The following is a 12,944-nucleotide window of genomic DNA, read 5'->3' on the forward strand; positions in this document are numbered from 1 at the left end:
TAGACGATGCTCAAAGTTGTTTATCAAAAAAGGATTGTATATTTGAAGGGTGAAAGGTAATATGATGTGGCTACAAGGTGTGCCTCAAATCATTGGTATACCTTGTGTTTAGTTCGACATGGATTTTTTTTTTTTTTTTTTTTTTTTGTGAAATGTAATGCGATGATCATGTGCAAGAAAATAAATGCTCATTTTATTAAAAGAAAAAAAGAAAGAAACTACAAAATTGATCTAAGGGGAATAAAAAGGTGTCTATGCTAGACTTATTAAGGAAAGGGTAAATAAAAAGAAATAGAAAAAGAGGTCACGAAATCTTGTCGTTGAATCTCGCCTCTTGTCTTGTGTTGTTTACTTTATCATCACTCGTTCTTCTTGTTAACTGGAGGCATGGGAAGATTGTTATTATCCATCAAATGTTGGATAGCCTCCTTTAGCTTCCAACAGCTCTAAGTAGCATGACCCCTACCTTGATGGTACTTGCAGTGTTCATCTGGATTCCAAGTAGGCAATCTCTTTTCAGGTGCGGGATCTTGAATAGGTTCAATGGGGGTAATGAGTCCTTTGGCATGGAGTCGATCGAAGGCAGTATCGTAGCTCATCCCAATGGGGGTGAAGTCTTTCCTTAGTTGCTTCTTAGATCCTTGGTTATCCACGGATAAAACTTCACTGAGATCAAAGGTACTAACATTTTTACTAGAGTGGGCGTTTTCGGAAGAAGAAGGATTGTCGTTCTTTTTTCCTTTCCAGCCACCATGGCTACTATTGTTAGTAGCTTTTTGCTTTGCGAGGTCGTCTTCGATCTCAATACCTATGTCATAGATGGCTCTGCAAGTATTCAAGTTGTGTTGATATTTTAAGTGCTTTGAATACTTTTCTTGGAGATTCTTCATAAACATCCTCACAAACTCTTTTTCGGTGGGGACCTCAATCATCTTAGCGGAAGTTTCCCTCCACTTATTGAAGAAAGAAGTAAAGCCTTCATTCTCCTTTTGTCTTAGCATTTCAAGCTGTCTATAATCAGTTTCGACTTGGATATTACATTTATACCTATCAATGAAAGCGTTCACCATCGATTCCCAGGTAGAGGTTTTCTCTTTGTCCAGGGAAAAGAACCATTGTTGACAAACGATTTCAAGAGATAAGGAAAACAAGGAATGAAAGGCTTTCTTATCAATCCCCTTAATGATCATCATAGTATCAAAGGCTCTTAAGTGAAGATAAGGATTATCTGTTGCCTTGAATTTTGGGATGTCGTTGGCATTGAACTTATGCGGAAGAAGTTCTTTGTCCACCAAGACCCCTTGTGAACTAATGCCTTGAAACTTGTAGTCACTAGACAACATGCTCAAACTTTCTTGCATGAGGTCCATCTGTTGTTGCTTCATAGGGTCATTGATTTTGAGGGTTAAAACCTTCAATGCCTTGCTCACGGTAGTCAATTGATTCTTGAGTTCGTTGACTTCTTCTTGAGTTGCCATTATCTTTTTAGCTTTCCTCTTTTGACGAATCGGTTTTTCAAAAAGTAAGACTTGAATAAAGAGGTTGTCTTTGATTAATCGCCCTTCTCTCCTCAACCAAGTACTGTGGAAAGGGAAATTAGGGATATTCATTGTTAATAATTTGACTCAACTCTATTCAACATGCATAGATGAAAGAAGGTAAGAAGAATGAAGGTTGTGATGTGAAGAAAAATGATGTAGATGGAGAGATATGAAGAAATTAGGAATAGAATGTGCCCCCAACTTAAACGACGGAAAAAACCGACTCATGCATGAACCTAAGACATGGTTATGGTGATATATACTCAAAGTATGTGCTAAGACTAATGAGTGTAATGAGTGTAGGTGACATATTAAGACTCTTGTGTAAGACCATGTAGTTAGACTATGTGACTATACTCAAGCAAAGACTAGGTTAAGACCTCACGTATATGCATTAAACTGGACAAGTTGTGGTATTTTAGTCATAACTTCTGATCTGTGACTCTGATTGGAATGAAACCAACGCCAAATTTAAGAAAACACTCGGGGCTACAGATCCATATGTTACACGACTTGTAGTTCTTCCTAGAACTCCGGCTATGACCAAAACAGGTTGATGTTTGTGCAGTATACGGGAATAAAAATCCGGGTTGACTTAAAGGGACTATGACTCGATTTTAGACATATTTATTAGCTCAAATTAATTAATTAAACAAAGTCCTTTAGTTATTAATTAGTTTATTTAGTCATAACATAAGTCAAATAAACGGTTAGGAAAAATCACATAGAGTATGCACAACAAATAATGCACAATTAGTCAAGTAGGCACAATATGATGCAATAAGTGTGCAACCTAACCATGGCTCTAGTTCTCTAAAGTTCGGGATATGGGTTAGTCAATAGAGGGTCCATGTTTAATTGTCCGGATACACCGCATGAAAGCCTAACTGTGAAGGGTTGGCGCGAGTGGATGGGACACCGCGAGTTAAGAAAAACTCGCTTCCATGGTTTGGTGAATTCAACTTTCTCGGATGTACCCTTTGTTGCTCAGAGCGTTCAATCAGGTAGACGGAGCATGAATTCCCAGGGGGTTATGTCCATATGTAGAACACATATGGGTTTCAGAAAAGTGAGAAAAACTCAATCAGGAAGTAGGATCGAGCAAACAATGCTAAAAACTGGTCGAAATTAGAACGCATATTTCTGGCTCGGTATTGGAAGAACTTGGCGCCAGCAAACAGAGGCTGGCGCCAGCTTTTGGCTTAAGCGCCTGGCAAAAGAGGCTATCGTCTGGCGCTAAGGTCAAAATACTGGCGCTAATATTTGTTCGCTGACGCTAGTTCCTACATGCCTCAGCAGCTTGCTGTGCTCGATAAAATTTTCCAGTTTCGCGCAGTGGGCGATTCTAGTTGTGAAAGATATTCCTCAAATTTCCTATGTGTAAAAATCCTATGTTTTAACTCATTACGGATGGTCTTTCCAATGAGATCTTTTTTATGCATATGACAATAATGTTAATCAAAATTACGCACTTGAAATACTTAGAACTTTTCGAGTCTCATCCACTCATTCTAAATCATTGCCGAAATAAATTTCAGGAATTAAAATAGAAATCCTCCCCAGTGGAGTCGCCAAAAACTGTACGGAATATTTCAAGCATTATCCTAAACTTGAACCCCACTGTGATCATACACTTAAGTATGGTGGCGTCCAAAGGGAAAGAAGATAGAGCAAAAGAGTCGCCAACAAGTTTAAAGAACTTGTAAACCATTCACGAGGTGAAGGTTACACCCCTTAACGATCCAAGAGATCGTTAACTCCAATAGGTCTTGAACCATGACTGGTAGTTCGGGGATGAAGGTACAAATCCAACCTAAAAGAGATTGAACCTGCCCTAATAATAAGCCTCTACTTTATTCTTATCGTATTCATGTGCGCTTTCTGACTAACATGCAATCAATATGATTAACCCTAAACCTGTTTATCTATGTGGGTTGAATATTAATGCACAAATAAAACTATTATTGGCGATCACTTGAATTATAATCAAATTAACCCTAAACAAGATTATTAATTATCTTATTAAGCATGATTACAAGTACCAATTCCCTTTAAACATGCATAAAAGGTGTGATCAAGCAATAAAAATAAATATAATATATCAAGCAACATAATGATAGTAAAATTATAATCATAATAATAATATTTAAAATAATCATAATCATGTTAAAGCATAATAATAGCAAGATCCTAGGCATGATACTAACAAGATTAATAACAAACCCTACCATGTCACTAAACAATAAAAATCAAAGTTTTAACCCTAATATGATACTAACAATCATAAATATTACGAAGAACATAAAAGGCATCATACTTTTAATCATACTTGATATTAAAGTTACCCTAGACATGATACTAGGAAGATCAAACCGCCCTAACATAACGTTAGGAATCATAATAACAACCTAAGCTTGATTTCTACATAATAACATCAATAAAAACCATTAAAGTACTTACTTGGATGCCTCGTACCTCTTTCTAATAATAAAATACACACGTTAGTAACTTCAAGGAAAATATAATCAAACAATTAAATTAAATAATTGAAAAAGAGATTTGGGACCAAACCCTCAGAAATTAAAACCTTTCACGTCTAAGGCGAAGGCAACCTCGAATATGGTTAGGTGTATCTAAGTCTTGCGAGTGCGGAATTTTGTATTTTGAGAAAAGGATAGTTTAGAAAAGAGAGAGAATAGCTTTTAGCTTAGAGAGAGAGTAATCAAGAAATTCTTGATGAGAGTTGGTGAAAAGAGAGAATTGGTGAATGAAAACGGAGTTTTTAGAAGACTATTTATAGAGAAAATCAGCAAAAAAGATAAAAAATCAAAACAGAGTTCTGACGCGCAAAACGAGGTTAGCGCCATACGCTGACATTAGCGCCAGGCGCAAACGCTAGCGCCAGGCGCTAATGCTGGCGTTTGGCGCTAACTTAATTATTGACGTGTTTACTAAAATCAGATAGAAATTGCCGTACAGGAGGATAAAATCGTATTTTCCCCAAAAACATTCTTTTATTCTGATTAAAACTCTAAAAAGTCAACAAAAGTCAATTTATCAATGCTAATTGAATTAGGAATGAAAAGAACCTTCTAGAAGAATCTAGACGACTAAAACCATTCCTAATTGCATTAGGAATGATAAATCCATACTAGGCCCTCCTCTAGATCATTGGGCCGCATATAAGGCTCAAACCAGGCCCAGTTCAGTAATTTGGCCATAACTTCCTCAATATTCATCGGAATTGGGCTTATAATATATCCTTGGAAAGCTCTTTTCAATCCCTATCCAACTACACTACTATTGGACCCATATCATGGACCAACCAAACTTTATTTGCTGTTTTCTTAAAATAGGTTTTCAAAAACAGAGAGAAGAGAAAAGAAATTAAAACTATCCGCAACACTAGACTTTCCACACTTTCACTTCATTCGATTATGATTCGGCGTGAAAGGTACTCATCACTGGGTTTGGTTTTGGGGAGACACAAATGGGTGTCTACAAGCGCTCTATTGCAAAATAAATCCCTTCCTAAATTAAAGGATCCCGGTAGTTTTTCTATCCCTTGTCATATAGGGAATGTTTTTATTGATAAAGCTTTGTGTGATTTGGGTGCCAGTGTCAGTGTTATGCCATCGTATGTCTGTGCTAAACTTAATATGGGAGAATTAAAAGTTACTAATCTAACTTTGCAAATGGCAGATCGTTTTGTAAAATACCCCTAGGTATTTTAGAGGATGTCCCTGTCAGAGTTGGTAAATTTTTTATTCCTGTTGATTTTGTTGTTTTAGACGTTTCAAAGGATACACAAATAGCCATTATATTAGGTAGGCCTTTTCTCCATACTGCAGAAGCCATTATTGATGTGAAAAATGGCAAACTAACCTTTTCTATTGGTGATGATAATGTTACTTTTAATCTAGGGAAAGTTTTGAAAGGGCCTATGCTAGAGGAAAATTGTTGTTATATTGATATAATGGACGATATTTGTGATGATATCTTGCCACAGGTTCTTGCAAGGGATCCCCTGGAGGAAATTCTTTGTGGGAATTTATCTACAGACAATACAAGCGTTTGGGGTAATGAGGTACAGGATATTGAAAGAGCTCTTTCCTTAAAAGAGTTAGACCCCAAGGAAACAATGAAGGTAGTAAATTTAGTTCAGGAATCGAAACCTGCAGAGGTCAAGAAACCTGAACTAAAACCTCTCCCTTCTCATTTGAAATATATTTTTCTGGATAAACAGGAACTATATCCCGTGATCATCAGTACTGCACTTAATGACCTACAAACTTCCCAACTTCTAGGGGTTCTTCAAACCCATAAGAAAGCTATTGGGTACAGTATTGATGATCTCAAGGGTATTAGCCCTGATTTTCGTATGCACAGGATACATCTAGAGGATAACTATAAGCCCTGCATTCAACCCTAAAGAAGATTGAATCCTAACATGTAGGAAGTAGTCAAGAAAGAGGTTATGAAATTACTTGATGCAGGTATTAACTATCCTATTTCTTACTCCAAATGGGTAAGTCCTGTGTAGGTAGTGCCTAAGAAAGGTGGGATGACTGTAATCACTAATGAAAAAAATGAATTAATTCCCACTAGAACTGTAACAGGGTGGCGTATGTGTATTGATTATCGTAGACTGAATATCGCCACTAAAAAGGACCACTTCCCCCTCCCTTTTATAGATCAAATGTTTGAGAGGTTAGCTAACCATAAGTTCTTTTGCTATTTGGATGGGTATTCGGGATTTTTCCAAATTTCGATTCACCCTGAAGATCAGGAAAAGACAACCTTTACATGCCCTTATGGCACTTTTGCATATCGTAGAATGCCTTTCGATTTATGTAATGCTCCCGCTACCTTTCAACGTTGTATGATGAGCATCTTTTCTGATTTCATAGAGTCTATTATGGAAGTCTTTATGGATGATTTTAGCGTGTATGGTTCTTCATTTGATTCATGTCTAATTAATCTCACTAAAATTTTAAAACGATGTGAAGAATGCAACTTTGTTCTAAACTGGGAGAAATGTCACTTTATGGTGACAGAGGGAGTAGTTCTAGGTCACATTGTATCTGATAAGGGCATACCAGTAGACAAATCTAAGATTTCAGTGATTGAGCAATTACCTCCCCTAGTTAATGTTAAGGGAGTTAGAAGTTTCTTGGGTCATGGGGGTTTTATCGTCGCTTTATCAAAGATTTTTCTAAAATTGCTAAACCACTGACTCAGCTTTTGCTCAAGGATGCTCCTTTTATTTTTACTGACGAGTGTCTTGAGGCTTTTAACAGGATTAAGCAGGCTTTGATATCGGCACCCATCATATGTGCTCCCGATTGGAATCTTCCATTCGAGATCATGTGTGATGCAAGTGACTTTGCACTAGGAGTCGTGCTTGGACAAAGAAAGAACAAGGTTTTGCATGCTATTTATTATGCAAGCAAAACTTTGGATGAAGCCCAAGTCAACTATGCCACTACGGAGAAGGAGTTTCTTGCTGTTATATATGCTTTAGAAAAATTTAGATCATATCTTGTTGGTTCTAAAGTCATTGTTTTTACTGACCATGCAGCGTTGAAGTACTTGATAGCTAAGGCGGAATCAAAGCCAAGGCTACTCCGATGGGTTCTTTTGCTCCAAGATTTTAACATCGAAATAAAAGATAAAAAGGGAGCAGAGAACGTTATGGAGACCACTTGTCACGTATCAGGTATGATGAAGGTAAGGATTCTCTTCCTATAGATGATTCTTTCCCTGATGACAATCTATACGCAGTTGTAGAGCAACACCCATGGTATGCTGACTTTGCTAACTATTTAGTGGGTGGTACTCTACCTCTTGACTTGTCCTACCAACAAAAAAAGAAATTCCTTTCTGATGTTAAGCATTATTTTTCGAATGATCCTTTTTTGTTTCGTGAGTGTGCAGATGGATTATTTCGCAGGTGTGTTCCCGAATGGGAAGTCCACGGTGTGCTTACTAATTACCACACCTCACCATATGGAGGACATCATGGCCCCACTAAAACGGTGGCCAAGATTAATTAGTCGGGTTTTTATTGGCCTACAATGTTTAAGGATGCTAACACTTTTATGCAGGCTTGTGACTCTTACCAATGGACTGGCAACATCTCGCGGCGGCATGAGATGCCTCAAACTGGAATTTTAGAAGTTGAAATTTTTTATGTTTGGGGTGTTGATTACATGGGATCGTTCCCTTCTTCAAAACGGAACTGCTATATACTTGTCGTCGTTGACTATGTATCCAAGTGGGTTGAGGCCATTGCTACTCCTACTAATGATGCCAAGGTGGTCCATAAAATTTTCAAGAAGACCATCTTTCCAAGATTTGGCGTGCCTAGAGTGATAATCAGTGACGGAGGATCTCACTTTCATGAGTTGAAGTTAGACACCCTCCTCAAAAAGTATGGTGTCTACCATAGGACAGGTTTAGCCTACCACCCTCAAACTAGTGGCCAAGTTGAAGTTTCTAACCGTGATATCAAGGCCATTCTAGAGAAGGTGGTCGCAAAGTCAAGGAAAGATTGGAGCGATAAGTTGGATGACACCCTTTGGGTGTACAAAACTGCATTCAAGACCCCTATAGGTACTACTCCATATAGACTACTGTATGGTAAAGCATGTCATCTCCCGGTCGAATTAGAATATAAGGCATATTGGGCTATTAAGGAACTCAATTTGGATGTCAAACTAGCGGGAGAAAAGAGGTTACTTCAACTTAACCAACTCAATGAGTTTAGGTTGACGGCCTATGATAGTGCTCGTGTCTACAAGGAGAAGACAAAGAGGTGGAACGACAAGATGATCCTTCCGAGAGAATTCAAAGAGGGTGATAAAGTGTTGTTGTTCAACTCTCGACTTAAACTAATTCCAGGAAAGTTAAGGTCAAGGTGGTCGGGTCCTTTTATTGTAAAAAGGGCCAATAAATTCGGTTCTGTGGAGGTTTTCGATGAACATGGTAACGAGTTCAAGGTTAATGGCCAAAGACTCAAGCTATATCATGAGGGGGCTACGATTGGTGCAGTTGAATTACTTCACCTAAGCGGTTCCGATACACTTTGAGCTTCAATGTGGTAAGAGGGTCGTGCGGGACCTAGATAAACCAGCGCTTTGCGAGAGGCAACCCGTATTTCTTGCTTTCTAGACTAGTTTTTCGTTATTTTTATTTTTACTTTTTTATCCTTTTTCTTAGAGAGGTGAGGAGAGTGAAATTTTACCTTTCATGAGTATTTTGTACAGGTTTTAGATCACAAAGTACAGAGTTTTTAAGAGAAAAAGGCGAAGAAAAGAGGAGCTCCAAATTGGGTACGGGCCCGATCGGGCGAGGCTCGACCGATCGGGCGCGCACCTGAGGGTCAGAATCGGGCATAATTTCGCCCGATCGGGCAAGGAGTCCCGATCGGGCGCGAAATATGGATTTTATCGAAGCATATAATCGCCCAATCAGGCGAGGCACGCCCGATCGGACGCGCAAGTAAGGAAGAAAAACAAGGGTAATTTTGCCCGATTGGGCGGAATTTTGGTGAAATCGAGTGCCACAAAAGAAATATCGGGCAAAGCTCGCCCGATCGGGCGAGCATTTTTGGCAATTTCGAACTTCGAGTTCGAGCCCGATCGGGCGCGTACTTCACATTTCACAGGAACCTATATTCGCCCGATCGGGCGCGCCTATTTTCCGGAGGATTAATTCCTCCTTCTCCCCCTTTCTTTTCTTTTTCTTTCTTACTCTTTCTTCTTTATTTACACTTTCTCTCTCTAAAACCTCCATTTTCAAACCTTCAACCTCACTTTCCTTCCAGGATCTTCTCAAATTCATCCATCAAAACCTTAAAATTTTTACATATTCTTAATCCTCACACCTTCCTCTACATTTTCCACCCACTTTCTCCCACTTTCTCTCATAATTTCTTGAAACCCTTAGAGAGAGAAAGCTTCAATACCCAAATTTCTCACTACAAATGGCTTCCAAACAATCTAGACAACAAAGGGGCGAAAGTTCGAGGAAACAACAACCAATGGTCGACCCGGAGCTTCAAATACTGGGATGGGAGGAGGTTGTTATCACCTCAACGAAACAACGGGAAAGGATGCTCAACCTCATCGAGAGGTAGGTAATCTCTACCCGTTTTGTTCATCATCCTACATTATTTAGATTAGGTCTTGATAAACATGTAGAGAAATTATTTAAGGGTATAGGCATGAGTGGTTTCTTCCAAATGAATCATGATACTTATGATTACTTGACATTAGAATTTATTTCTAGTTTTAATGTTATTAAAATGAATGCTTTGATCACTCATGTACAATTCCGATTGCTAAACAATGATGTGCAATTAACTCTAAAAGAATTTGGGAAGTTGTTTGAGCTAAAATCGGACAAACCTATCAAACCCTCCCAAGACCACATTGTCGTGCTCTACAAGAGACTCACCGCTGAGGGTTTGATTAACCTCCAACACGCCAAAGGGACGTGGATTCAACATCTCGTCCCAAAGTTTTGGCAAAGGTTTGCCGGCCTCACAATTTTTGGGAGGCATGAACCGGCAAACGTAAGGAGGGATGAAATAGAATTGTTGTTATCCTATATGATCCCTAATGCTGAGAAATTAAACATACCTCATAGGATTGCCAACCACTTTCAAAGGGCGGCCGAAACGAGAAGGTCTAGGGCGCCTATCTATTTTGGGGGGTTGGTGACCCATATTACTATTAAACACCTAGGATGGAACCCAAATGGGCATAGGAAAGTAGTGGGTTCAACCCCCATGAACCTAGTTTACTTAGGGAGCCTAAACTGGGTGCAACCCATGGGCGGTGAGACTTGGTGGATAGTCCATCGGGAATCGGGTAGGAGAGACCAAGCTTTTACCCTACCCAACCCCGCCTTGACCAAATTTGAGAAGGGGAAGCCTTCTTACACATTCGAGACAAATGGTCAAGGCGAGGTTCAAGAACCTCACCTTTCACCACAACCCCACCATTCCCCCCAACACCATTCACCACACTACCCCCAATCACCACCCCAACCCTTTACCTATGGCATGCCCACCTCCTCCGTCGATTATAACATCGACCCCAATGCCCCTTATGAATTTTTGGCTTTTCGGAGCCAACTAGACCGTATAGAGATGGGGTAAGGGAGAGTAGAGGGCATGGTGCAAAACCTAGATTCTAGGTTAGGCACTTTGGATAGTCGGGTGGGTCATATAGAGAGGAACCTCGGGAGGAGTTTATACCCGATGTACGATGATTATGCATGCCGAGGGGCTATTCCCCCCGAGGCATTAGTCCCCTATTGGTTCCAATACCCCCAAGGAGGGTATTCCACCCTCGGAGCATTTGGTACTTATGTGGACTACTCTTCAGTCCATGGATATGGGGGTGATGCTCCTTTTAGGGGTATGGCTGGAAATGTGAACCCTGACTACTTTGCAGGTGGTTCGGGTTACAGTGGTGCTGGAACGAGCCAGGGTGGTGCCGGCTCGAGCTATGGAGGAGGGTACGAGAGGATAGATGATGATGAGGAGTAGCTTCTCCTAGCTACCTTCCCAAGTCAATGAGGGCATTGCTTGATTTGGCTTGGGGGGAGATTTCTTGTATATATGGTAACTCTCTCTCTTTTCTCTATTTATTGCTTTTCTAGTGTAGTTTTTATTGCTTCCCTTTATGAAAAAACACAAAAAAATTGAAAAAATAAAAAAAAAATTCAAAAATACATTCCAATGAATTGTAAATCATGCTTCCCTGTGTCCCATACTTAGAAAATATCGTTTTGGTTCTTGGTATATGATAATGAGCTCCTTGAATTTGTTAATCATGATTTGAAGTTTAATTGTTTGGATTCCTAAACATGCGTCAATTTTGCCAACTATTTATGAATATAGTGCTTGACTAGTTGATTTGGTTAGGAATGTGTGATAGTTTCTGGTATGTCAATGAATTTGAGTATTGGTTTGCAACTATTAGTAATGTTTATATAGCTCAATATTATGCACATTGAGGAGGACGAAGGCATTTGTTCTCTTAGGAAGCCTTCAGACGATATTAGATACATTTGTTCCCTTCTTGTTACCCATGTTGTTACTTGTGCCCTTTTATTGTTTATTTAGCCACATTACAAGCCTATATGAGCCCCATTGGTTACTAGTCCCAAGCTTGGCTTGGGGGAGCTATTAGTTGGTGAGGTGAGGGAGTTGTGGTGTGCATATCATTTGCACAATGTGGGAATAAAAGAAGAGTGATTGTTCTTTTGATATTGTGATTAGAAAAATGTTGATAGTTTGTGTTTCAAAGTTGAAATTTTTCCAATGTGAGATAAAAAAAAAATTAAAAAAAAAAAAAAAAAAAAAAAAAAAAAAGAGCAAAGAAAAAAAATAAGTTGTTTCATATGTTCAAATGTTCTATTTGAAGGTTGCTCAAGAAAAAAAATAAAAAAAAAATTCAAAAGAAAAAAAAGTTCAAGTTTGAAAAAAAAAAGAAAAAGAATAAGTAGTTCAAAGTTTGTTTTAATTCGCTCTATTTCATATTATCATATTTTGTGAGTGAATATGTAAGTGTTGGGATTGTGTTGTGTATATGATTGTTTGGTGAACTTTTGTGGAGTTGAGTAGTGATTGGAGATGTTTTGGTCATCACTTGTTCTGACCATGGGTTTTATTAGGATATGGCTCCCTTAAGCATGGTTTTACTCTCACATTTTTCCTAAATTTATCCTACCCTTTACCCTGGCCTTACATTACAAGCTTTAAAGACCTTCCGACCTTTGTGCATAAGAGTTGTATAAATGTGAAAGTGTTGTTTATCAATGCAAGTTATGATTTGACATATTTCGAGTCGACTAGTAGGTTGAGCGTTCATTGTTTTAAACACACGAGAGTGTGAGTTGGGGGGGCATTGTTCACAAATAAAGGGGTTGGTTGGAGAGCGATCGAGTACATCTTTTACTCGCCACATAAATGAGAGTTGAGTGTGTGAGCACTAGTCTTGAATTCTATATGCTCATGTGGTTTGCTCTACTTGACAATTGTTGGGGAGGAAGAGTAATTGGATGGATGAGATTGGTTGATGTTGAAACATGTTTATTAGATTTGCCTTGAATTGTTTGTGCTTGATTTTGATTATTTGGGGTGAGGCATGTATTTATTTATTCATTGATGAGATCTTTGCTTTGGGACAAGCAAAGCTTTGGCTCGGGGGAGTTTGATATATCAATTTTATATAGTGTTTTACCCCCGTCCCATGGTCACAATTAGTAGTGCTTTTGGCTCTTTAGGGCCACTTTTATTACTAATTTATGTTTTCTAGTGTTTTTGTAGTTTTGCTTGAGTTTTGTAGGAAATTGCACACTTGGAGCGTTTTCCGGGTTTTTTCACGA

The sequence above is a fragment of the Chenopodium album genome, chromosome 6 (genome assembly GCF_948465745.1).
Source record: "Chenopodium album chromosome 6, dcCheAlbu1.1, whole genome shotgun sequence".
In the NCBI taxonomy this organism is placed as follows: domain Eukaryota; kingdom Viridiplantae; phylum Streptophyta; class Magnoliopsida; order Caryophyllales; family Amaranthaceae; genus Chenopodium; species Chenopodium album.